The sequence below is a fragment of the Zeugodacus cucurbitae genome, chromosome 2, assembly GCF_028554725.1.
Source record: "Zeugodacus cucurbitae isolate PBARC_wt_2022May chromosome 2, idZeuCucr1.2, whole genome shotgun sequence".
In the NCBI taxonomy this organism is placed as follows: domain Eukaryota; kingdom Metazoa; phylum Arthropoda; class Insecta; order Diptera; family Tephritidae; genus Zeugodacus; species Zeugodacus cucurbitae.
In genome coordinates, this window is record NC_071667.1 from 21,325,660 (window position 1) to 21,350,508 (window position 24,849).

General features: G+C 39.9%; 1 protein-coding gene across 5 annotated transcripts in view; it reads right to left on the reverse strand.

Annotated features, from left to right (window-relative positions):
• Positions 1–24,849, reverse strand: part of LOC105217179 (uncharacterized) — a 263,745-nt gene that overhangs the window by 198,350 nt on the left and 40,546 nt on the right. For 4 of the 5 annotated variants that reach the window (XM_054226880.1, XM_054226883.1, XM_054226895.1 and 1 more), the window contains exons 1-2: positions 14,901–15,241; positions 5,157–5,234 (exon numbers count right to left, since the gene is read on the reverse strand). The exons of the other annotated variant lie outside the window; for it this stretch is intronic. The gene's annotated coding sequence lies outside the window, so the exon portion shown is untranslated. Of the gene's footprint in view, positions 1–5,156; positions 5,235–14,900; positions 15,242–24,849 lie in introns of those variants that run through there. 5 annotated transcript variants of the gene reach the window in all.

Below are 24,849 nucleotides of genomic sequence, written 5' to 3' on the forward strand. Positions count from 1 at the left end.
TGCCGCAATTGCTGGCAAGTTCAAAAATATAACAATTTCTCAACACATACTTTGCTCGACTCGCACATTGTTTCCGTGAGCCAACTTGAAGTAAAAGTATTTTAATTAACATGAAAATATGCAGTTCACAGGTTTTTACAGTTCCAGCAGCTTGCATACAAATAAAACAAGTTGTAGTAATACACAGCGACGCAAGTATAACGGTACTTATTACTTGTGCACTATTTATTTGTGAGTGAAGTAAATTGTGTAGAATGCAACACTTTTGAGAAACTCTTCGACATTTTTTACTTGTAAAATCTTAAATTCTACATATTTCTTTTTTGAAATAAGAAGAATTTTCTGCGCTGTACCAGGAAAAATTTTGTTAAGGATAAGATTCTCGAATTTGTTCAAATGAACGAGAGAAATTGTACACATAGAGACACCTTTGGGTTTAAGAAATATCAGAAAGCATAATAAGAAATCAAGCAATTGACAGTTGGTCTTGACTAATAGAAGGTTGTAGTGTACATGTTTTTATTTTAATTAAGAGTTTTTGTGCTTCACCAGTCCTATACAAACTATGGTATATGCATATAGTACCTATATGTAAGAAAATATATGTGCACTGCGTTAATGTTAGCGACAGACATGTTATGTACATACAATTCATACATATATTATATTAAGTGGCGGTTAGATTCATTAGAACCTAAAGCTTTTGTTAAGTGTTGGCATTTTTTGTATCAAACGACAAAAATGTGTTTAACCCTGAATCATAGAAAGATTTCCATCAGTTTGACATTAGATTCAATGGATTGTTTAGAAATCTACTATCGTTTATTAAAAAGAAGCCGACCCTCATTAGACATAGCGCCAAAAACAAACACAAAACATGCTCTTTTGACTTACGATCTATGAAACTATGCCTTGATCTCCTCTAAGGAGTCCGATGCAGTTTTCACACGCATTTCTCTAGTTGTAATAGTTTCAATCGATTCTTGTTTTGTCGAATATCAATTATCGAAGAGTATGTTTTCTTAATTATCCCGCTATTTTTATATTTATCACTTTTATCCAGGGATGGGGTCATATGTAGAAGTTCACGCAAGTGAGGAAAGTTTCTGATTGCCATTCACTTGGGAGTGGCCAGGAACGATTCTTTTGCATATGACTCAAGCAGCTCACGACTTCCGGTTTTAGACCAAGTATCCCCTGGGTAGCTAACAGACATCCGTTTGGAGGCGAGCTAAAGTGAGAAGACGAAGCCCGCTTCTGCGGTTGTGCGTAGGGCTTGGGACCCACCACATAAAAAAATCTCCCCAATGAAAACAAACACCGAGCCTCGGATGAGAAACCCCCTTTTTGATGACGACCCCTGCAAACGTACTAAGGATCATGATTTGAGGGCATGCACCTGGAATGTCCGGACTCTTAATTGGGAAGGTGCCTCTGCCCAGCTGGTTGATGTCCTCATACAACTAAAGGCTGACATCACCGCCGTCCAAGAAGTGCGATGGACTGGACAAGGACGGAAGAAGGTGGGTCCTTGTGACATCTACTACAGCGGCCATATAAAGGAGCGCAAATTCGGTGTTGGATTTGTGGTGGGAGAGAGACTCCGTCGCAGAGTTCTGGCATTCACTCCGGTGGATGAACGTCTTGCCACAATCCGCATAAAAGCGAGGTTCTTCAACATATCGCTGATTTGCGCCAACGCCCCAATGGAAGAGAAGGACGATGTGACCAAAGATGCTTTCTATGAGCGCCTAGAACGCACCTATGAGCGCTGCCCCCGCCACGATGTCAAAATCGTGCTTGGCGATTTTAACGCCAGGGTGGGTAAAGAAGGTGTCTTTGGCACAACAGTCGGAAAATTCAGCCTCCATGACGAAACATCGCCAAACGGCCTGAGGCTGATCGACTTCGCTGGGGCCCGAAATATGGTTGTCTGTAGTACCAGATTCCAGCATAAAAAATTCATCAAGCAACGTGGCTGTCCCCTGATCGAAACACGCGCAATCAAATCGATCACGTTGTGATAGACGGAAGACATGTCCCCAGATTTTTAGACGTGCGTACGCTCCGAGGACCAAACATTGACTCGGACCATTATCTAGTAGCAGCAAAGATACGCACTCGCCTCTGTGCAGCAAAGAACGCCCGTCAACAAACACAAGGAAGGTTCGACGTCGAAAAGCTGCAATCACAACCGACAGCCGAACGATTTTCTACTCGACTTGCACTCCTGCTCTCTGAGAGCACTCATCAGCATCTCGATATAAGGGAGCTGTGGAACGGCATCTCAAACTCATTGCATACCGCTGCAGCCGAAACAATTGGTCTCCGGCAACGCCAAAAAACCAGTTGGTACGATGAGAATTGTCGTTCCGCAGTGGAGAGAAAACAGACTGCCTACCTCGCAACGTTGCGATCGACCACAACACGTTCGGGGTGGGATAGATATCGAGAACTGAAGAGGGAAGCAAGACGCATTTGCAGACGTAAAAAGAAAGAGGCCGAAATGCGTGAGTATGAAAAGCTTGAAAAGCTGGCCGACATGGGTAATGCTCGAAAATTTTATGAAAAGATGACGCGATTTACAGAAGGTTTCAAGACCGGAGCATTATCATGTAGGGACCGAGGAGGTAATCTGGTAACGGATGTCCAGAGCACACTGGGATTATGGAGGGAACACTTCTCCGACCTGCTCAATGGCAGTGAAAGTACAACACCAGGAGATGGCGAACCCGATTCCCCAATCGATGACGATGGAATAGATGTTCCATTACCCGACCATGAAGAAATTCGAATAGCAATTACCCACTTGAAGAACAACAAAGCGGCGGGGTCCGATGGATTACCGGCCGAGCTATTCAAATACGGCGGCGAAGAACTGAAAAGATGCATGCATCAGCTTCTTTGTAGAATATGGTTGGAAGAAAGCATGCCTGACGATTGGAATCTTAGTGTGCTCTGCCCAATCCATAAGAAGGGAGACCCCACAATCTGCGCCAACTACCGTGGTATAAGTCTCCTCAATATCGCATATAAGGTTTTGTCGAACGTATTGTGTGAAAGACGAAAGCCCACCGTCAACGAACTGATTGGACCTTATCAGTGTGGCTTTAGACCTGGAAAATCTACAATGGACCAGATATTCACCATGCGCCAAATCTTGGAAAAGACCCGAGAGAGAAGAATCGATACTCACCATCTTTTTATCGATTTTAAAGCTGCCTTCGATAGCACGAAAAGGAGCTGTCTTTATGCCGCGATGTCTGAATTTGGTATCCCTGCAAAACTAATATGACTATGTAAGCTGACGTTGAGCAACACCAAAAGCTCCGTCAGGATCGGGAAGGACCTCTCCGAGCCGTTCGATACTAAACGAGGCTTCAGACAGGGTGACTCACTATCGTGCGACTTCTTCAATCTATTGCTGGCAAAAATAATACGAGCTGCAGAACTAAATAGAGAGGGTACAAGCTTCTACAAGAGTGTACAGCTCCTGGCGTATGCCGATGATATTGATATCATCGGAAGCAACAACCGCGCCGTTTGTTCTGCGTTCCAGACTAGATAAAGAAGCGAAGCGTATGGGTCTGGTGGTGAATGAGGACAAGACGAAATATCTCCTGTCATCAAACAAACAGTCAGCGCACTCGCGTCTTGGCTCCCACGTCACTGTTGACAGTCATAGCTTTGAAGTTGTAGATAATATCGTTTATCCAGATAATATCGGAACCAGCATTAACAACACCAACAATGTCAGCCTTGAAATCCAACGCAGAATCACTCTTGCCAACAGGTGCTACTTTGGACTGAGTAGGCAATTGAAAAGTAAAGTCCTCTCTCGACGAACCAAAATCAAACTCTATAAGTCGCTCATTATTCCCGTCCTGATGTATGGCGCTGAAGCGTGGACGATGACAACATCCGATGAGACGACTCTTGGGGTTTTCGAGAGAAAGGTTTTGCGCAAGATTTATGGTCCTCTAAACATTGGCAACGGCGAATACCGCAGACGATGGAACGATGAGCTGTACGATTTATACGACGACATTGACATAGTTCAGCGAATAAAAAGACAGCGGCTACGCTGGCTAGGTCATGTGGTACGGATGGAAGAAAACACTCCAGCTCTGAAAGTATTCGATGCAGTACCCGCTGGAGGAAGCCGCGGAAGAGGACGACCTCCACTCCGGTGGAAAGACCAAGTGCAAAGTGACCTGGCTTCACTTGGTGTTTCCAGTTGGCGCCAAAAAGCAAAAAGGAGGAATGAGTGGCGCGCTCTGGTGGATTCAGCTATAATCGCTTAAAGCGGTTCCTACGCCAAATATATATATATATACTTTTATCCAGCAAACAAACTATAGTCAGATTTAATTTCCGAAAGACATTTCTGATAGCCTTTTCACACAGGAGCTAATTGATCAATTAACCGGCCTTTGCTCGATTAAAACGCTGATGTAGATCGATTTACCATACAAAATATAAATCTAATTTTTCAACATTAATTTTTAATTGAATCGTAATTGACATGAAAATGAAAGGCAACTCTACGACGAAGTCTGTATTTGTAATTATATATAAGTTCTTTGTCTGGGAGTTGTTGTTCACGCCACACGACGGTAAATGTTTACTTACCAACTTCTTATGAAAAGCTAAACCAAAAATGTGTAACAGTTGATCGATTATCGAGTAGCCGGCAGTGTGACGGCCAAAACAGATTTCCCAATCAAAATTTTATTTGATCAATTTATTTGACTGTGTGAAAAGGCTATAAGATAAAATAATAATAATTTAATCATCGCTCTCGCATAATACGATTTATATTTATTAGCTAGAAAGAAATTCTAAGTGTATACTGCAAGAGTGTGACCTTTGACACTGTGAAAGAGATAGTGTAATTGAAATTAATTCAGTACTTCATTCAATATATACTAAACCAATATCAAATGTTCAGTTAATCAACATTCAACTTTCACACTTTCGAATAAAACTCATCTCAAAATTTCCCCTTTAGCCTTTTAAGCCGCATTAATTTAATTGTGCTGTTGCTTTAATTATATTAGCATACATTCTGTGACACTCATACATAATCATGCACTTAAAGTATCAATTAATAAAAGCAATTAATTTGAACTATTTAAATATTAATAATTACTTACTTGATTGGCAGAGGTATTTAGGCAATTAAAACCATTGATTTGCGGAGTAATTTTGTTTCTCAAACTCTATGTAATAATCTGTAAAAAATAATAAGAAAAATATTTAATCAAAATGTATGTTGCTGTTGAAATTTTAAAGATATTTTGTCCACATACATATCATATTTTTGGGAGAGGTCAAACAACATACTTTGACTGGAACAAACCAAGAGAGTAAGGTCAAGGGTTTGAGAATGATTCATAACATTTATGAAAAATCCATAACACACTCACGTAACGCTGATTCGTCGGAAGATCCAAAATTTCTCAGAACTCTTTCTCATTATAAAATGTTACAGGACCGATTCTCTAATATAATATTTTTTTTTAATTTCACAGTATAGAAAATAGTTTGAGTTTAAGACTAAAAGAACCGTCGCTATAATAACATTAGAAAATAAAGACTAGAACTTGCAGAACATATTGATTCAACTAAACGATCGTATATAAATTATAATAACGCCTCTCTTGACACTATCAAGTATTAGTTAAATATCTTTGATAAGTGACATTAGTGACGTAAAAAGTTTAAAATTAATTTAAAAAGGGTAAAAAGCAAGACAAATTAATAAAACTATCTGGTACTAGAATAAGTGATTTCGCTGACAAAATCAGATAAAACAAGGATTCTTCCCATTTTACACAAAGTGGTTCCAGCCCTAGGTTTTTCCTTAGTCCATTGTTACCTCTACTCTGAAAATGACAGTAAATTATTTCATGAGGCATGATGATTGAATATTTTATTCGCCGATAGATGGCGTTAATTTTCATATAGGAATCATAGGATTCCGTGACCGTTCCAATATAGACTGAATTCTCTAATTGATAATTTTGGTTTTGTGAAGATACTAAATTTAAACCCTTGTATGTATGTGATTGGCGTTGCAACCGTTTAGCCGGTTATAGCCGAATCGACGATAGTGCGCCACTTCTCTCTCTCTTTCGCAGTTCGGTTCAGTTGGAGATGCCAAGTGTAACAAAGTCGTGAGCTGCTTGAACCATATGGAGAAGAATCGTTTCTGGTCCCTCCCAAGTGAATGACAATCAAAAACTTTCCTCACTTGCGTGAACTTCTACATATGATCCCATCCTCCTTTAGCACCATGGCATGGCAAAATTCAATGGCTTCATTATTAAATATGTTTAAATGAGTTCTACTCGGTGTCTTCACTATTTTAGTAGAGCCTTCACTTATTGAAACACATTTTGTGCAAAATAAAGCTAGCTCGAAAGAAGTGGTTCCAAACCTCTCCAAATTACCTATATTTCCTGGTACCAAATAACTTTTCCGCTGTAATCGCTGATGAATAAATAAAATCAAAGCTCTCCATAACCTCAAACCAACGACGATATTTTTTTCTCATTTGCCTTAGCTGAGTTCATCACTGGATTTTAGAAGGTTGCTTATTCAAAAGTCAATCGTAACACAAACTATATAACAAAAGAAGAATTTGAACCTTGTGGTTCATTTCCGAATTGGGAAAGCATGTCCGTAAAAATAACATCATCGTCGAATTGATTTAAAGAATGGAAAACCATATGAGAAAATCCACAGACAGTGCGGGCCAAATTTTCGATTTTCAGATTTTCAAAATACGGGATTTCCAGTTTATTATAGTGGTGCCTTCGAAATGTGATGTGTTTTTTTGCAAAATATGTAGGTGGTCAGGGGTAGAAATAGAATGAGTTGGGTTTATGCGTATGAGGTAATGAAGACCTCAGATATTACTCTAATGCCGACAGTTGACGATTACGATGACAGTATAAACGATTATTTTTCGTCTCCAAAAAATTCACCAAACAAAAAAAATCCAGGTCCGATCAGATTTCGTAGGACCGAAAGCGGAGGAACGTCGGAATCTTGTTAAGTTGGTCTTAAGTATTCATTGGATCCATATACGATATTCTTTTAAAAGGACAAAACTCGGTTAAAACAGTTGCCATAAGGCATACGTAGAGTCTCGTTATACTGACAGATTTTCTCATCATAGTTAATCGAATATCTCTCTTAACCAGATATTTATTTTCACTCAAGAGTTTTGCCATACGTGGATCTCACAGGGTTTCGCCTGTACAATTTCATATAGAATAACTCTCCAAGACACTTTATGCGCTTAACACAACACCTTCGACTCTACTCTTGCTAACATCATTGTACATGCGTGTGCAAAACTGTTACCTAACGCTAATGACATCTGCTTATTTTGAAGAAGGATTCAATACAAAAAATAAAAAATAAAAAGAAATAAGCAAACGAAAATGGTGCCCTATCCATATAAATCAATTCAATACAAAATGTCAGTCGCATAAACCGCTTTTATCATTTCACCGTTATTCGTAACGCTTCTTTTCTTTTCAATTCGCTTTTCATTGAATAGCTATTGAATAATGCAAACGTAAATCTTTTCTTTCCACTTACCATTAACTTAACCTATATAGCTGACATATTGAGTTTGTTCTCACAATGTTGACAACAACAACAACAATAACAATATACTTTTTTGATTTTTATATTTTTGAAAGAAGTATGTTGTTGTTGAAATTGTCATTGCTTTTTCGGATATGCGAAGATAGTTTTCAAATTTTATATATGGCTGCCTGAGCGCTGGTTATTCAGATAAAAATTCTCATCATCTCATTAATAAATACATGTATTTATGTTAATAATGTGTTTAAAAAGGATTTCTGTTGTAGATATTTTTGTGAGTTATTGCCAAGTGTATGTAAATGACGAAAATGAAATGATACACAATCTGCGCCAATTACCGAGGTATTGATTGGACCTTATCAGTGTGGCTTTAGACCTGCAAAATCCACATCAGATATTCACAATGCGCCAAATCTTTGAAAAGGCCCGAGAGAGAAGAACGTTACACACCATCTTTTCATCGCTTTTAAAACTACCTTCGATAGCACGAAAAGGAGCTGCCTTTACGCCTCGATGTCTGAATTTGGTATCCCCGCAAAACTAATACGGCTGTGTAAGCTGATGATGAGCAACACCAAAAGCTCCGTTAGGATCGAGAAGGATCTCTCCGACCCATTCGATACCTAACGAAGCTTCAGACAAGACTCACTATCGTGTGACTTCTTTAATACATTGCTGGAAAAAATAATACGAGCTTTAGAACTAAATAGAGAAGGTACAATCTTCTATAAGCGAAGTGAATGGGTCTGGTGGTGAATGAGGACAAGACGAAATATCTCTTGTCATTAAACAAACAGTCAGCGCACTCGCTTCTTAACTCCCACGTCACAGTTGGCTGTCAAAACTTTGAAGTCGTAGACAATTTCGTCTACCAGAGAACCAGCATTATCAATACAAACAATGTCAGCCTCGAAATCCAACGCAGAATCACTCTTGCCAACAGGTGTTCCTTTGGACTGAGTAGGCAATTGAAAACTCGTCTCTCGACGAACGAAAATCAAGCACTACAGGTCGCTCATTATACCGTCCTGATGTAAGGTGAACGATGACAACATCCGAGAAGACGACACTGGGTGTTTTCTAAAGAAAGGTTTTAATGATATATGGTCCATTGGTAACATTGAACATTGGTAACGGCGAATACCGCAGACGATGGAACGATGAGCTGTATGAGCTATTCGACGACATTGACATAGTTCAGCGAATAAAGAGACAGCGGCTATCCCGGCTAGGTCATGTTGTTCGAATGAACGAAAGCGCTCCCGCTCTGAAAGTGTTCATTCAATGCAGTACCCGCTGGTGGATGCCGCGGAAGATTAAAACCTTTACTACTTGACAGCACTTGGCATCTCCAAATGGTGCCAAATTGCAAACCGCTTAAGCGGTTCCTACGCCAAATATATTTATTATAAATATTAATACAATTAAAGACTTGTTTATATATTTTCATTTTCTTAAAATTAATCTTAATATTAATACGATCGGTACAATGTAATATCTACAAAAACTGTTTTCGGTTTCGCTTTAACTGCAAAACATCACTTCATTAAATTGTACTAAACATTTTTGTTTTTGGTCGGTGTTGTATTTTTGTGAAATATAAACATTTTGTGGATTTATAAACAACGAAATGGACTTCGCAATAATAAACACACACAAATATATTTTTATATGCCATAAAATCGCTACTGGAGAAACCTGGTGGCTTGCTCAAATTAAAAACAACTTAATGTAAACAAGAGCGACTGGCTAATGTTTCATATATATAGTCGTATAATTTAGTGAGTTAAAGGTAAACAAACCACTACACGATTTTATTAGAATCAATGCCGTCATTGTTTATTGTACTATATAGGGATTTTGTATAGTTTAGTTAATGCAGCGCAAATATATTCTCGAAATGGGATATTTTTTATAGCTCACAGTAAAATTCTAGTAGTCTGCATATATCAGGAATTATAGAAATTTATTCTGATGACCCTCTCACTACTGTTGGGCTGTCTCAAAAAGTGCTGTCCCTGAATAATCCGCTTTGCAATGTCTAAAACAAAATATAGGCTTATACAAATTGACGAGGGCATTGTTGAACCAGCATTTGGGAGTTTCTTTTAATTTAGACAGTAGTTCTCATTTTTAAAAAGTCGATTGTAGCCTTCAGATGGTTCCGATATCATTGACTTTATAATATGAAAAATACCCTCTAGTACTGCTGAGAGAAGATGGGCTATGCGCTATTCTGACGGACAGTTTCGACTTTACCAAATATAATATAGTGTCTTCGGAATCTTCATTTTAGGCACTTAAGCGACCAATTAGGATATCTCTATACAGGCTTTTAGTTCAAGTCACTTCTACGAATATATTCGGAACATCAATTCTCACAACAGAACTCTGTAGACAGAACATACATCGTACATAATGGTCTTGGGAAACTTTGAAGGATGGGTTTTTTTTCTTAACAGGTAATGTCTAGTGTAATATTTGTCTATTGATATATTTATTTGAAACTTTAGAGCTCTAAGGAACTTACCAATCAGAACAGGCTTCATACTTTCGAAGAAGTTTTCATTTATGTCTTCAAGGCTAGGGAGCTTTATGACCGAGGTTTTGAAAAAAAAATATACAGATAATAATTTATTCTTTTTTAGATTTCGGTTAAATATTTTGGAAAACATAAATGGAATTTTTGCTTTTCTATTTCATGATAGAATCAGATCGAAACTTCTTTACACCTAATTGTAGGCAGCGATATGTTCTTACCAGTATCCAAGTATGGATAATCAAATCTAATTTATTTTGTTCCTCAAGCGCGAACCGGGCAAAAAGAAGGCCATTTTTATACCAAGCACACGTTTAGGGTTATTGAAAATGATTACGCTGATTGAGGTAGTCTAAAATAGGTACAATAGACATTAGATCACATAAATCGTTTAATTTAATTTAATATTCAGCTACGCTGAAACTATAATTTTTGAAAAACATAGTCTACATTTAGGAGTATATTGAAAAAGTCTTTCAAAGGAAGTAACCTAGAACCTAGATATCGTAGAAAAATTTAAGACATTAATTATTATTATATAAATTAACTGCGATGTTTTTGTAGGCATTCTTACACTAATCTATATAAACATATTTTGATATGTTATTTAAAAGTAAAAACTACAAAACTATATATTTTGCATTTTATTGTTCAAAAAAGTAGCATTCTATATAAATTACTCCACACTTTAATATGCGTTAATCCTCGCAAATATGAAAACTATGGCTAACCTAAGTTAGACTATTAATTTTGCAAGCTTTCACGCAGTTATTTATTACCGCAATTACAAATGTGCGTACAACTCTACAGTTGCGTGAACAATTCAAGCGCCTTTGCATTAAATATATATATATATGAATATGCATACATATATACTACATATAACGGGTGATTTTTTTGAGGTTAGGATTTTCATGCATTAGTATTTGACAGATCACGTGGGATTTCAGACATGGTGTCAAAGAGAAAGATGCTCAGTATGCTTTGACATTTCATCATGAATAGACTTACTAACGAGCAACGCTTGCAAATCATTGAATTTTATTACCAAAATCAGTGTTCGGTTCGAAATGTGTTTCGCGCTTTACGTCCGATTTATGGTCTACATAATCGACCAAGTGAGCAAACAATTAATGCGATTGTGACCAAGTTTCGCACTCAGTTTACTTTATTGGACATTAAACCAACCACACGAATGCGTACAGTGCGTACAGAAGAGAATATTGCGTCTGTTTCTGAGAGTGTGGCTGAAGACCGTGAAATGTCGATTCGTCGCCGTTCGCAGCAATTGGGTTTGTGTTATTCGACCACATGGAAGATTTTACGCAAAGATCTTGGTGTAAAACCGTATAAAATACAGCTCGTGCAAGAACTGAAGCCGAACGATCTGCCACAACGTCGAATTTTCAGTGAATGGGCCCTAGAAAAGTTGGCAGAAAATCCGCTTTTTTATCGACAAATTTTGTTCAGCGATGAGGCTCATTTCTGGTTGAATGGCTACGTAAATAAGCAAAATTGCCGCATTTGGGGTGAAGAGCAACCAGAAGCCGTTCAAGAACTGCCCATGCATCCCGAAAAATGCACTGTTTGGTGTGGTTTGTACGCTGGTGGAATCATTGGACCGTATTTTTTCAAAGATGCTGTTGGACGCAACGTTACGGTGAATGGCGATCGCTATCGTTCGATGCTAACAAACTTTTTGTTGCCAAAAATGGAAGAACTGAACTTGGTTGACATGTGGTTTCAACAAGATGGCGCTACATGCCACACAGCTCGCGATTCTATGGCCATTTTGAGGGAAAACTTCGGAGAACAATTCATCTCAAGAAATGGACCCGTAAGTTGGCCACCAAGATCATGCGATTTAACGCCTTTAGACTATTTTTTGTGGGGCTACGTCAAGTCTAAAGTCTACAGAAATAAGCCAGCAACTATTCCAGCTTTGGAAGACAACATTTCCGAAGAAATTCGGGCTATTCCGGCCGAAATGCTCGAAAAAGTTGCCCAAAATTGGACTTTCCGAATGGACCACCTAAGACGCAGCCGCGGTCAACATTTAAATGAAATTATCTTCAAAAAGTAAATGTCATGAACCAATCTAACGTTTCAAATAAAGAACCGATGAGATTTTGCAAACTTTATGCGTTTTTTTTTTTTTAAAAAGTTATCAAGCTCTTAAAAAATCACCCTTTATATGTACATTAGATCGGACTTAATTTCTTTTTTTTTTTGCAAAAAGAGTGTACCGCCCCCGCAAATTTTTCCTTTTTATGTCAATAACGAAATTCCAAAATCTTAAACTGATTGCCCTAGGTTAAGGCGTGGCACATGCCCTCTAAAGTGGCTAAAACCGGTTTATATGGACTTTTCAAGAGACAAGGCACGAAAATATAAGTAAAATGTTTCATAGATGTCTTTAGTATATTATTATATTGAAATTAACTTACGTTTAATGATTAATATTCTTTATAATCATTTAAACTTAAGCGCAAAGGTCTGATTGATTAATGCTACCGTATTTTTTCCTATACTCAGTTACTGTTTGCATAAAAGTTTTAAAACATAAGCCTTTAAAAAAATCGCAAAAAGGCAACTCTGTAAACTTATATTTAAATCGTAAAATAAAATGTTGGCAACAACGGAGGAAAGTCAACATCTGGTCAATACCGTTAGTTTTGAGCCACGTGGCAATTAAAAGTGTGTAAAAAGTGAAGTGTATTTATTTTGAGCTTTGAATCAGAGAAACATTATTGCTTTAAAGAGAATTGATATTGATTGTATTTACAAAATGGACACAAGGGCTAGTGAAAAAATTTATTTATTAGAATATGACGAAAGCCAAATTGTTGGATCTAAGCTGCCTTCCAATGGGCAAGTTTTGAAAGTGTTGTTTTATAACATGCGTAAAGTGAAATTGGATCTTCGTTCAAGTGCGTATCTGGTTATCAAAGAGGCCGAAATTCTTTGGAATAACTCCGAATTTCAAAAAGGAATGAATATTGTGAAAAACTTACATGTTGTTAATGATACCGCAGAGCGTTTTGTAAAACTAATGGAAGAATATAATGCAGCTCTAACAAAAAACGAAGAAGAGAAACAATACATCTTGCAAACAGTAACTGAATATAGGAAAAAATACGCTAGCATTAATAAATCAGACCTTTACGCTTAAGTTTAAATGATTATAAAGAATATTAATCAATAAAAGTAAGTTAATTTCAATATAATAATATACTAAAGACATCTATGAAACATTTTACTTATATTTTCGTGCCTTGTCTCTTGAAAAGTCCATATAAACCGGTTTTAGCCACTTTAGTGGGCATGTGCCACGCCTTAACCTAGGGCAATCAGTTTAAGATTTTGGAATTTCGTTATTGGCATAAAAAGGAAAAATTTGCGGGGGCGGGACACACTTTTTTTTTGCAAAAAAAAAAAATTTTCCCATACAAAAAAAGACCAGTCTAATGTACATATATATAACTTGCGTACACATGCGTTAAGTTATAGTTAGGTCTACTTGTAATTAAGGTAATTACATTTGTGTGCATTAAATTGCTCGTGTATGTCTGAGGCCACTGACAGACGCTACGCGGCTTCAACTGCCGAAACAAAAGTTGTGTTTTGCGGCAATTAATTTGCATGTCATGTGTTGACTCTAGCATTTAAATAGGTATACCATACACACTGGCATACTATTTTTACCTACATACGAGTATATATCTATATAAATAATATAATAATAGTTGCGCGTCGCTTACAACCATGGCAAGTTTAGGTCGGTTTCCTCTTGCAAATTGTAGCCTAATGTACTCATATATTTCTTTGTAGTTGTTGTTGTGTGTATATGAGTGAATATACACGCTAAGCGTAGGTAAAAGAGTAAGCAGCGGCTGGTGCTTTTTTCTAATTACGCTACTACGCGCATGTTTCGGAAGTTTTAACAATTTTCTTAGCGGTCGGCTATGAATATTCAGTATACGCCATGTTGCACATTTTGTTTAAGGGCAGATTTAATTAAAATTATTCAATGATTTTATTTAGTTTTTTTGAGTGAGTAGCATATTCGTTCTAATGGATTGTCGGGGTATAAAATATTTGATAATAGGCCGAAGATTCCTACATATTTCGAATCTCTGGCGGTTTGAGAGATTTTTATGAGAAATTTTCGGACAATCGATGGGATGTTTCTTGAGATAAATTTTAGTACTATTTGAATTTTCTTCGTATCTTAATTTAAAAAATTAAAAATTAAATATAAAATGGAAAATGGGTGTGAAGTCGCCCATTTTTAGGTCAAATACTATGTATATCTCAGGCACTTTTCGACTAATTCCAACCTAATTTCGGATTCAGATCCCCGTCTACATCCCATATAACACAATAACCATATCGGTTAGTGAGGATATCAAAACTTTGCATCAGTACCACATTGGAGGTCTTGACAATAATTTGTTTCACTTCAATATTAGACATTCCTTAAAAAACGAGCCTCTACTTCACCAAAAGACGCCACAAGGTGGACTATGTTCAAAATATGTCAACAGTTGAAATGCATAGCTTATTCCCCAGCGTTGTGGTTTGAACTTTTCACCGAAAGTTATCACTTTTTATGCCCGCTTGACTGAACGCTTACAAACAAGTGGCATATGTACATGGTATGTACGTTGGGCTATGACTATGACAACTATGCCGCGCAAAGTTGCAAAGTAAATAAATGAAAATACAAAAAACTTACGTGTGTTTCACGTAGGAACTATAATTTGTGCCGAATAATATTTTTAATAATTGAAAAAAAATGTATTTAAATATAATTTCACTGTAACTTTCAACAATTTTATTACACAAATTCAAACACGCCACGGGCAAGTGCATAAATTTACCACTTTACGCATATTATTCACACTTGAATTATACGCGGCACACACGCCCACATAGAAATGACCGTACGTCCGTTAGCACTTTTGCCTGATAATACTCGTATTTCAAACTTCCGTTCGTTTTGAGTGCCGCCAAGTGACTGAAGTGTGTTCTCAAAAATACCTAAAGCAGCTGTTTCCTTTCGTTTTCATTCGCGTGAAATTGTTGTTGGCCACAAATATGTAAACATGGCATGCGCAGTGGCGAACACAAGTCGTGCTGGCATTTCGTTTTGTGTTTTCTGCTTATTTTTTTTCTTTTTTTTGTAAAATTTCATTTGCGTGTTGTTCTGACACCGGAAGTGGGTGGCGGCACTGCGGCCAGTGATTTGTAAACATATGAGATTTACTGCTTAACGGTGAAATCGGTGAAACAGCGTGTTCGTGGGAAGCGAAATTAAAAATTTATTGCATTAATGAAGTCTAAAGTAAATATTTCTTTATGCAAAAAGAATGGGAAGTATTTCGAAGTAACACAAAATGTGGATTCAAAAAATTCTTGGTTCTATCCGAGATCAGATATAAATAAATATCATTTAGAAACAGATTATCCCAGGAAAACTATTTTTTTTATTATCACAAAAGATGCCTTTCTGGAAACTAAAACCTCCGCCAAATTAAGACCATCGTCTACTCTAGAAACACACTCATTTTAATTAAGCTAAGTATAGTAGATTCTAGTAATTATTTCATTAGTTTTGAATATTTTAGAATTTTTGTGAAGCATTAACTTCCTCTTCCACTTTCTCTTCTTTTTTCATTCCACCTCTATTCGCTTTCGCTTTTCAGCTGATATATGTTTTTTCTGTAAACCAGACCTAATTTATCACATTATTGCTTTTAATATAATATACATACACGAATTTGTATTTTAAAACAATATTCTTTACTTTATAATTTAGACATTATGCAACCCCACAGGTAAAAGTCTACCGATATGATATCACACGATCTTGTTAGCCAATCGACTAGCCCAAATAGTGAAATTATCTGCTCACCGAAGTGTTCTCTCACAGTAAACTATATAAATAAGTAAAGAGTTATTTAAGAACAAAATTTCATGAGAAAAGTGTTTAGTTTATTTATAATAAATTAATTTGTGCCTTTAACAACATCCTGTAACTAATGAACCAGGATACATAGGATTTTGAAATTTTATCACTTCATATTTGAGTTAAGACTAATATATATCTGTCCTAAAAAAATGTTAGCTCCGCCCATTTAAATTCGGGCAAGACGGTTATCATGGCGCTATAACGGTCGCCATTGACGGATACGTTCTCACCGGCATCATTTTTGAAGACATATGGACCTATGATTTAACCGGTCCAGAAACCACAACAAACCGTTTTTTTTAATGAAATAGCAAATCTTTAGGGCCAGAAATGGACCTCATCGCTGAACAGAATGTGGCTCGACGTCGAAACGTCGGATCTTCTTGGAACTCTTCAAGAGCCCATAGAACTAAGAAATGTCGCTTCGGAAGGTTAAACGGCTGCAGTTCTTGCACAAGCTGTATTTTGTACGTTTTCAATTTCATATTTCGACAAAAAATGCACCAAGTCGTTCCATACGTCAGTCCGAGTTACTGCGAACGGGGCCGAATCGACTCTCCACGGTCCACGGACGTGGTATTCGGTAGAATGTTTTCCAATAATGAATACAGAACGTGAATTTTCCTAATAAAGTTAAACAATTTGTAAGCGTTGTTCAGGCCTAAGTCTTTTCATGATGAAATGCTAAACAATACTGAACAACAATAACATGGCAGCTTGGCACGACTCACGTTTGATCTGTCAAAAATATGCTTTGAAAAAGGTACCTCTATAGGATCACACTATGGATGTGAACTGAATGAATAAGAATGAATGGGAACTAATGTTCCATTCTGTTCTTGTTGATCTAATTCTCGATGCTGTAAGCTAAATACTCTTTACTGACTTAACGTAGTTCTACTTTCCCTACTTAACGTAGTTCTATGATGAAACTCTGAGTCTTTTCTATCATTCTCTGTAGTTATATGTAGGTCAAGCAAAACCCGAACCAATAACCCTTGGTAATAGTTTTTCATGTATATTCGGGTTTATCATTTTTTAGCTCCTGTTGTTTTTTTCCTTCCATGAATATTCGAATTTTTGTATTTCGTTATAATAGAACCGCTACACTTTCCGTACATGCTTTAGCTCCTGCCAGCTTTCCTCACCAATTCGGTATTTACTTAATTGCTTTTCTATCTTTTAATAAAAAACAAACAATCCGGGCTGCCAACCATAATATTTAGCTTTCTACAACGTCGCACACACACACATTAATAAATAAATATTTACCAAAAGCGCAGGTGTTGTGTTAAACAATTGTTGAGAGGTGCGAGCGAAAGCCACATACAAGCACTCACAAACATTTGCAGATAATTAAATTGTACTTTTACTGCAACAATATAAGATACTTTGTTTCTAACACAAAGTAGAACTTGACTAACTTGCTTCTAAGAAGTGTTTGCAGGTGTGTATGCCAAGTTTATCTTAAGCCGCCACTATCAAATCACACAAGTTCGGTTTTCACAGTTAAATCTAAACTTTTTCGCAGCTTGTTTTCAACATCTATCCACCCAAGTGCTAGCAATGCCTTAGCCACCAAGTTTTCGGGGCTTATCATTTGTGGTTGTGCGAAAGGATTACACTTAATATTAATAGCAGTTTGAGATAAATACACTTGGGGCACTTTGCTACACCCACTGGCGTAAGTTAGTTTATATATTTATATGTTTGTATAAATGTACCACACACATTCGTATACAGTATGTATGTTAGGTCTGTCATAGTCAGTCGTTCGTATTTTTTGATAAATTTAAAACACATTTATTGTATATATATATGTGTGCAATCTAAATATATACATATGCATATATCTCGTTATTTACTATGTAAATACTCGTAGTAGAGTGCGGTTGAGCAATATTTACAGAGCTGTTCGATACGAGGTTTCCAAAAGGGTGGAATCAATAATACGATCTTTATAGCTAAATAGAGAAGGTACAATCTTCTACAAGAGCTGGAGTACGCCGATGATATTGTTATCATTAGACACTACAAAGTGAAGAAAATAGTTCTGGTCATATCCTGTCACCAAACAAACAGTCAGCGCATACGCGTCTTGGCTCCCACGTCATTCTTGACAGTCATAACATTTAAGTTGTAGATAATTTCGTATAACTTGGAACCAGCATCAACAACTCCAAAAATTTCAGCTTCGAAATCCAACACAGGACAACTCTTGCCAACAGGTGCTACTTTGGACTGAGTAGGCCATTGAAAAATAAAGTCCTTTCTCGACGAACCAAAACCAAACAAGTCCCTCATTATTTCCGTCCTGCTTTATGGTTATACTTCCCTGTATTGACACAGTTTAACTATTCACCGGATTTAGCAAAAGTTTTAAGTATCTTCAATCATAGCAGCCCATTTACTTATAGGTTGAAACACCGGACGCCCTGAATGATGTCGTTTCCCTTTCGCTTTGACACTCAGCGGAGACGCATTCTTTTCGGGTGCCTTAGTCACTTTTCTGTCTTTATATGTATGATTTTCATCACCCTCTTCTACTAGTTAGGTTAGGTTAGGTTAGGTTTGTAGGCAGATCTCTGTAAAGACAGAAGATCTCACTTAGACAGCCAGGTGCTGTCCATTGTGGTACCAATAAAACTCCCTGTGGATCATAGACCTTTAAGATTCAGAAAACCGCTTGGAATCCGTTACAAATTTCTTAAGACTGGTAATATCGATTCTAGCCAATTCGCTAGGATCGCCGAAAAAGGGCTTTCCGAGATGTTTCAACCTCAGTCTGGCAAAAGCTGGACAGTGCAGTAGGAAATGCTTGGATGATTCCATCTCGCCTTCCTCCATACAGCTTTGGCAACTTGCATCTGCCGCGATCCCAAGTCTAACCGCATGGGCACCCATTGGACAATGTCCAGTAAGTACACCCATAATGGCGCTGAGATGAACCTTGCCCAGAGAAAGCAGTTGAAAGGACCGCTTACGGTCCACAGAGGGCCAGAAGGACCTCGCCACTGCACAAGTACTGGTAGTTGACCAGCGTTTGACGAGCTCATGCGTAGTCTGCATGTCCAGCGCTCTTGCGCAGGTGGACCAAGGACTACCAATACGCTCCCATTCCGACGTCAAAGTAGCTAGGGTACCCTCCCTTGCAAGCTTGTCCGCTATACAGTTACCAGCGATCCCGCGGTGACCGGGTACCCACACTAGTCGAATTGCAAAATAGCTAGAAGCTATTGATAAGGATCTAAGACACTCCTTAACTAGCACAGAGCGTACTGTCATCGATTCCAATGCCAGTATTGCCGCCCTACTGTCGGAGTGAATACATACCTCTCTAAAAGAGGTCACCATACGAAGCAGTGCGTCCACTGCTACTTTGATCGCTGCGACCTCTGCTTGGAAGACACTACAGTGGTCAGGTAGCCTAAAGCTGGTATTGATAGAGAGCTTTCTGCAGAAATTTAGAGCCATTGTAGGTGTAGTTCTTAGCGCTCCGCTGATTCCAATGAGAGCCGCTCTTTGGACACGCTCCAGCTGCTTAGCTAGTGTGACTTTCTCGAGTGCCCTCCACCAGACGACAACGCCATAGAACATTATAGGTTTAATATTGGTCTCATACAACCATAAAACCACTTTCGGTGAGAGACCCCACCTTTTACCAATAGCCCCTCTACAGCAGTAAAGAGCTACCGTAGCCTTTCTTACCCTCTCCTCAATGTTTGGCTTCCGTGAGAGCTTCCTATCAAGAATAAGCCCCAGGTATTTCACCTTGTCCGCAGGTTGCAGACTGGAGCCTCCTAATGAGGGGAGAGTGGCGTTTGGAATTTTATATCTTCTTGTGAATAAGACGAGTTCCGTTTTACTCGGGTTAATGGCTAAGCCACTTCTATGCGCCCAGCGGGTAACCACTTCTAGGTAACCTTGGGTCATTTCATATACGGTGCTTAGGAATTTTCCTTTGACCAAAAGGGCTACATCATCAGCATAGGCCGTCACTCGACAGCCTCGATTTTCAAGTTCCCCCAGAAGGTCGTTCACCACCAGGATCCAGAGCAAAGGGGAGAGAACGCCACCTTGCGGGGTACCCCTATTTACAGTCCGGAGCGCATAAACGCTTCCCCACTCCGCAAAGACAGTTCTGTCGCTGAGCAGACTGTAAATGAGGTACTTAAGGTTCGCTTCTACCCCAAAATCGTCTAATGCGGCAATGACCGCTTCCGGTCTTACATTGTTAAAGGCCCCCTCGATATCGAGGAAGGTACCTACCGCGTAATCATTATTTAAGAGGGCTTCCTCTATCCACGACACTACCGAGTGTAAGGCGGTGTCCACCGACCTGCCCTTACAGTAGGCGTGTTGAGCTTTAATGAGCTTATTTCTAGGGATTTTGTCCCTTATGTACAGATCCATGAGCCTCTCCAGCGTCTTCAAGAGGAACGAGGAGAGGCTAATAGGCCTGAAATCTTTTGCAGTAACATGAGAGCTTTTACCTGCTTTTGGGATGAAAGACACCTTAACCTGCCTCCAAGCCTCCGGAATATGACCCAGTCTGACGCAGTTCGCGTAGATCGGTGCCAGCCAGCTGCATGATACCTTGGCCGCTCGCTGTAGCTGCGCAGGTATGATGCCATCTAGTCCGGGGGACTTGTAAGGTTTGAAAGAATTCAACGACCAAGTTAGGTGGCTTTCGCCCCCTTGAAGCTCTCCGAGGGATACTCTTTCCGCTAATTGGTTTTTTGGGAAATGAGCATCCAAAAGTAGCTTTAGTGACTCCTCACTGCTCGAGGTCCACTCACCAGCACCATTTCTCAAGTAACCCACGGATGTTGGGCTCTTGGACAGAATACGCCTAAATCTCGAGGACTCCTGGCAGCCTTTCACACTTTCGCAGTAAGCTCTCCAAGAAGACCGTTTGGCCTTCTTCATTTCCGACTTAAAAATGGCAAGTCCCACCTTATACAAAGCCCAATCGTCACCTAGACCACTTCTACGGGCTTTATTGAAAAATCTTGGACTTGAAGATCTGAGCTCCGAAAGTTCCGGCGTCCACCAAAGAGGTTTCCCTTTGCCTTTCTGAGATCTCAGAGGACAGGAACTTTCAAGGGCCATCCTGCACCCAGAGCTGAAAACTTCGACACACTCATCAATAGCATTGGCCGAGAGAACTGAGTCTCGTGGGGGCGCTGCCGGAAGAGCTGAACGAGGCTTCCTACAATAAAGAACCCAATTAGTATTCTTAAGGTTCCTAAAAGGTTTGCGTACTGGACACGCTCTGTCCAGGTTGAAACTGATATACCTATGGTCCGAAAAGGAGTGATCATTGAGAACTTTCCATGGTAAGGTCGAGGACTTCCTCCCTACCCGCAGTCACGAACGTAGGGGAGTTCCCCCTATTGCATACAAATAAATCAACACTACTTATAAAATCAAAGAGCGACTCACCTCTAACGTTTATGTCCGAGCTTCCCCAGACAGTATGTCTTGCGTTGGCATCCGAGCCAATGATGGCGTTGACTTTCCTACGCCTGGCCTCCCAGAGAGCCTTTCTCAGTATAACGGGAGGTGGTTCCACCTCGTCGTCGTGCGGCATATAGGCCGAGATTAGCCAGAGTTCTCCGGCATCACCCTCCAATCTGGTGGTCACAACGTCTCCGCTACTGTAATTGGGTAAGAGGAAAACGTTAAGTTCATTACGGACAAGCATGCAAGCTCTGATTTTACCTGCGCCGCTGGCTGTCATTAGCTTGTGGCTCTTCGTCCTTAAACCCGATACACCGTTGCTGCTTAGCCACGGCTCCTGGATCAGGACGACGTCGGCCTCGTCCAATCCTAGACGAAGCAGTAAGTTGGCGGATGCCGCCTTTGCGTGTTGGAAATTAATTTGCAGGATCTTCATCCTCCAAACTCTTCTCCAACAGTGCGAGTTCCGCACTCTCCATACATTCGGCTCGATCCTCCTCGAACAATTTGCCGAGATTGAAGACGGATCCGTCTCCAATACTCGCCGTGTCCGAGTGGGATGTGTCAACATCCATACCCGCTTGGGCATCAATTCCCTCCTCTCCCGCTCCTGGAGGTAGTGGGACATCGGCTTTGGCATCGGTGGGGAGGACCCGAAGGACCACCTTCTCGAAACCATAGCTGATGACCCCCTTTACATCGCTGAGAGGACCCAAGGACTCCTTATTCAGAAGTATCAGCGCTTGCCGATATGGCTCCTGAGTTTTCTCTAGCCGAATGACCTTCCAATCTTGAACGGGAAGAGAAGGATTGCAGTACCGCAAGATTTCTTCGATCTCTCCCGGAGTGGAGGGTTCGGCGGGGAGCCACACCCGAGCACGAGGGCGTAGTGGAAGTTCTTCCTTAGCCACCGCTTCGAGCTTAGCCCCCTTCCAGACCTCTCCCACCAGGGACACCGCTTCCTTGTACAAGGATGCTGATCTTTCATCAGCGCACCTGACAAGTTTGTGGATGCCGTAGTGCCATCCTGCGCTCTCGCAGCTTGGAGGGGGACCAGGGTTTCCTCTGATCACCCCCATGAAAACCGCGGAAATGGCCGCCGCGACCCGCTTCCATTCCTCATGGGAGATGGCTCCATCTTCCCTGCTCCGGTCGCACACCCCAAGCTCAATTGACCCCGCAAGTTTGGCGATTTCGCTAAACTTCGGGGCCTCTCCAGTCCGAGGTTTCTTGCCAAGAGAGGATTCCCCCTCGAACGACCTTTGTCGCTTAGCCTGCGATTGAGTTCCACCCAATCCCACCGGTTTACCATCGCCACCGTCGCTAAGCACCTTCCTAGCCCACTCGAGTGTGCTAGCATGCTGCCCAGGTTTCTGCTCAGCATGCTCGCCACCGTAGCGTTCCAAGATCTTGGCTGCCATGCGGCGGTCCGACTTCAACTTTTTGGACGCCGACACCTGTTTCCTAGCGCTTGCTCCGGGCCCCGGAACTCCTGTGAGCTTAGCAGAGGCTCCTTTACTAGTGCTGGCGACTTCGCCTCGCACACCCGCTACACTAACCGCTGTTTTCGGCAGGCTTCCGCCGACAGCGCCTAACATCTTGCCCTTTACGGGGGGTAACCTCTCCTGCGGAGGTTTTGTATTTTCACCGCCTTTCGCGGTAGACGATTCCGTCGCCGCCGGCAGTGAACCTCCCGGGACACTGTCCGTTTTTAAAGTCGATTTCGACTTTCCATCTCCCACTTCCGTTTTTTTGTAGTTGTTGCTATTCATGATTTAATTGGGTCCCCACTCAGAGCCGCTATCCATCTCCCGGAAGGTAGTCGCCTTTAAAGTGGTCCCAAGGTTATCTCAGTTAAGAGGCCAAGGCGAGGGTTGACGCACGCCCTTATGGGGCAATGCGTTCAGAGCCGACCAGCGTAAAGAGAGAGTCTTCTCAACCTGCACCTACCACATCAACTTAATGATGACGGGAGTGGAACGTACTCCGAGGCCTGCCAGAATTTTAACGGGACGGAGGCAGCCTTGGCATTAACCCACCAGCCATTTCTGTAGAGTGTCACCCCTACATACTCAGATGGCAGAATACCAAGACCACCAGCCCAGGTAATAACCAAATCCAAAACAAATTTCAAAAATCTTAGTCCGTGTCGGTCCAGGGTCGTAGTCCGTGAGGAGCTTCCAAAAGGCCGTGGAGGCCGCAGGTCATTTAGCGTTACCCAGGATGCACCACTAGGAGGCGACCCGCTCTACATCCCCCTTCTACTAGTTAATAAAGTTAATTAAAATTTGTAATGGTAATTTACGACATCTTCTACTCTATAATTAACCACAAAGCATCAAAGCCCACAATGCTTCTAGATGTCTTTAAAAAATTCATGATTAGCTGAAAGTTTATCCTCAACGTAGGCGGAGTAGTCACGTTGTGCAACAATCTAATCACAAAGTAATCATCAACACAACTTTAATGCGCCAAAACAACAACAATGTAGACGACATAAAAGCAAACAATGTAAACTTTACAACAACATACAAGCTTTCATGTGTAGAATTTCGAAAATTGAGTTCAACTGGTGTGGGCAAGCAAAGTGGCTTCATATAAGCTGCGGTGCAAGCACGTCAACATTCTAAGTTTAGGTGTGAATATTTGTTGCTGCCAAACACACGATGCATTGGACTCACCCACATCTCTTGATATGAGTGTCTAACGTCCGACCTATGCATTTCATTTGTGGTCACTGTCAAAATCGCATTTGTTGCAAGAGATGTCGTCGCCACACTTTTTAAATCCACTGTAGGAAAAATTATGCTGTGGTGTCTCGAGTTTTCAGTTTTTTGATGGTATGCTAATTAAGGTCTGTACTTAGGTAAATTAACATAGTTGTAATTATTACTGAGTGTGTGTTGGATAGATGTATGTATTTATGAATATATAAGAGATTTTAGAAAAATGCTACTCCATTATTCATGGCGTTAATCAAAAATTTATTAAATCACCGCATATTGTCAATCCTTAAGCAAGCGGCTTATAACTAAATATGAATAAGATAACAAGTATCTGCTGGAAAATGCTAAATTAAAGAAAATCATGTTTCAACTGGAGTTATAATTTTAAATTATTATAACCACAAACAAAAGACCAACTAAGGCGTGAACATGTATCTATCTAGGTTATAAAGTTGTTCTTTGAAACATGTAAAGAAATTCTAAGATGGGGTGCAACCGAACATTTTATACCTTCGCAATTTATA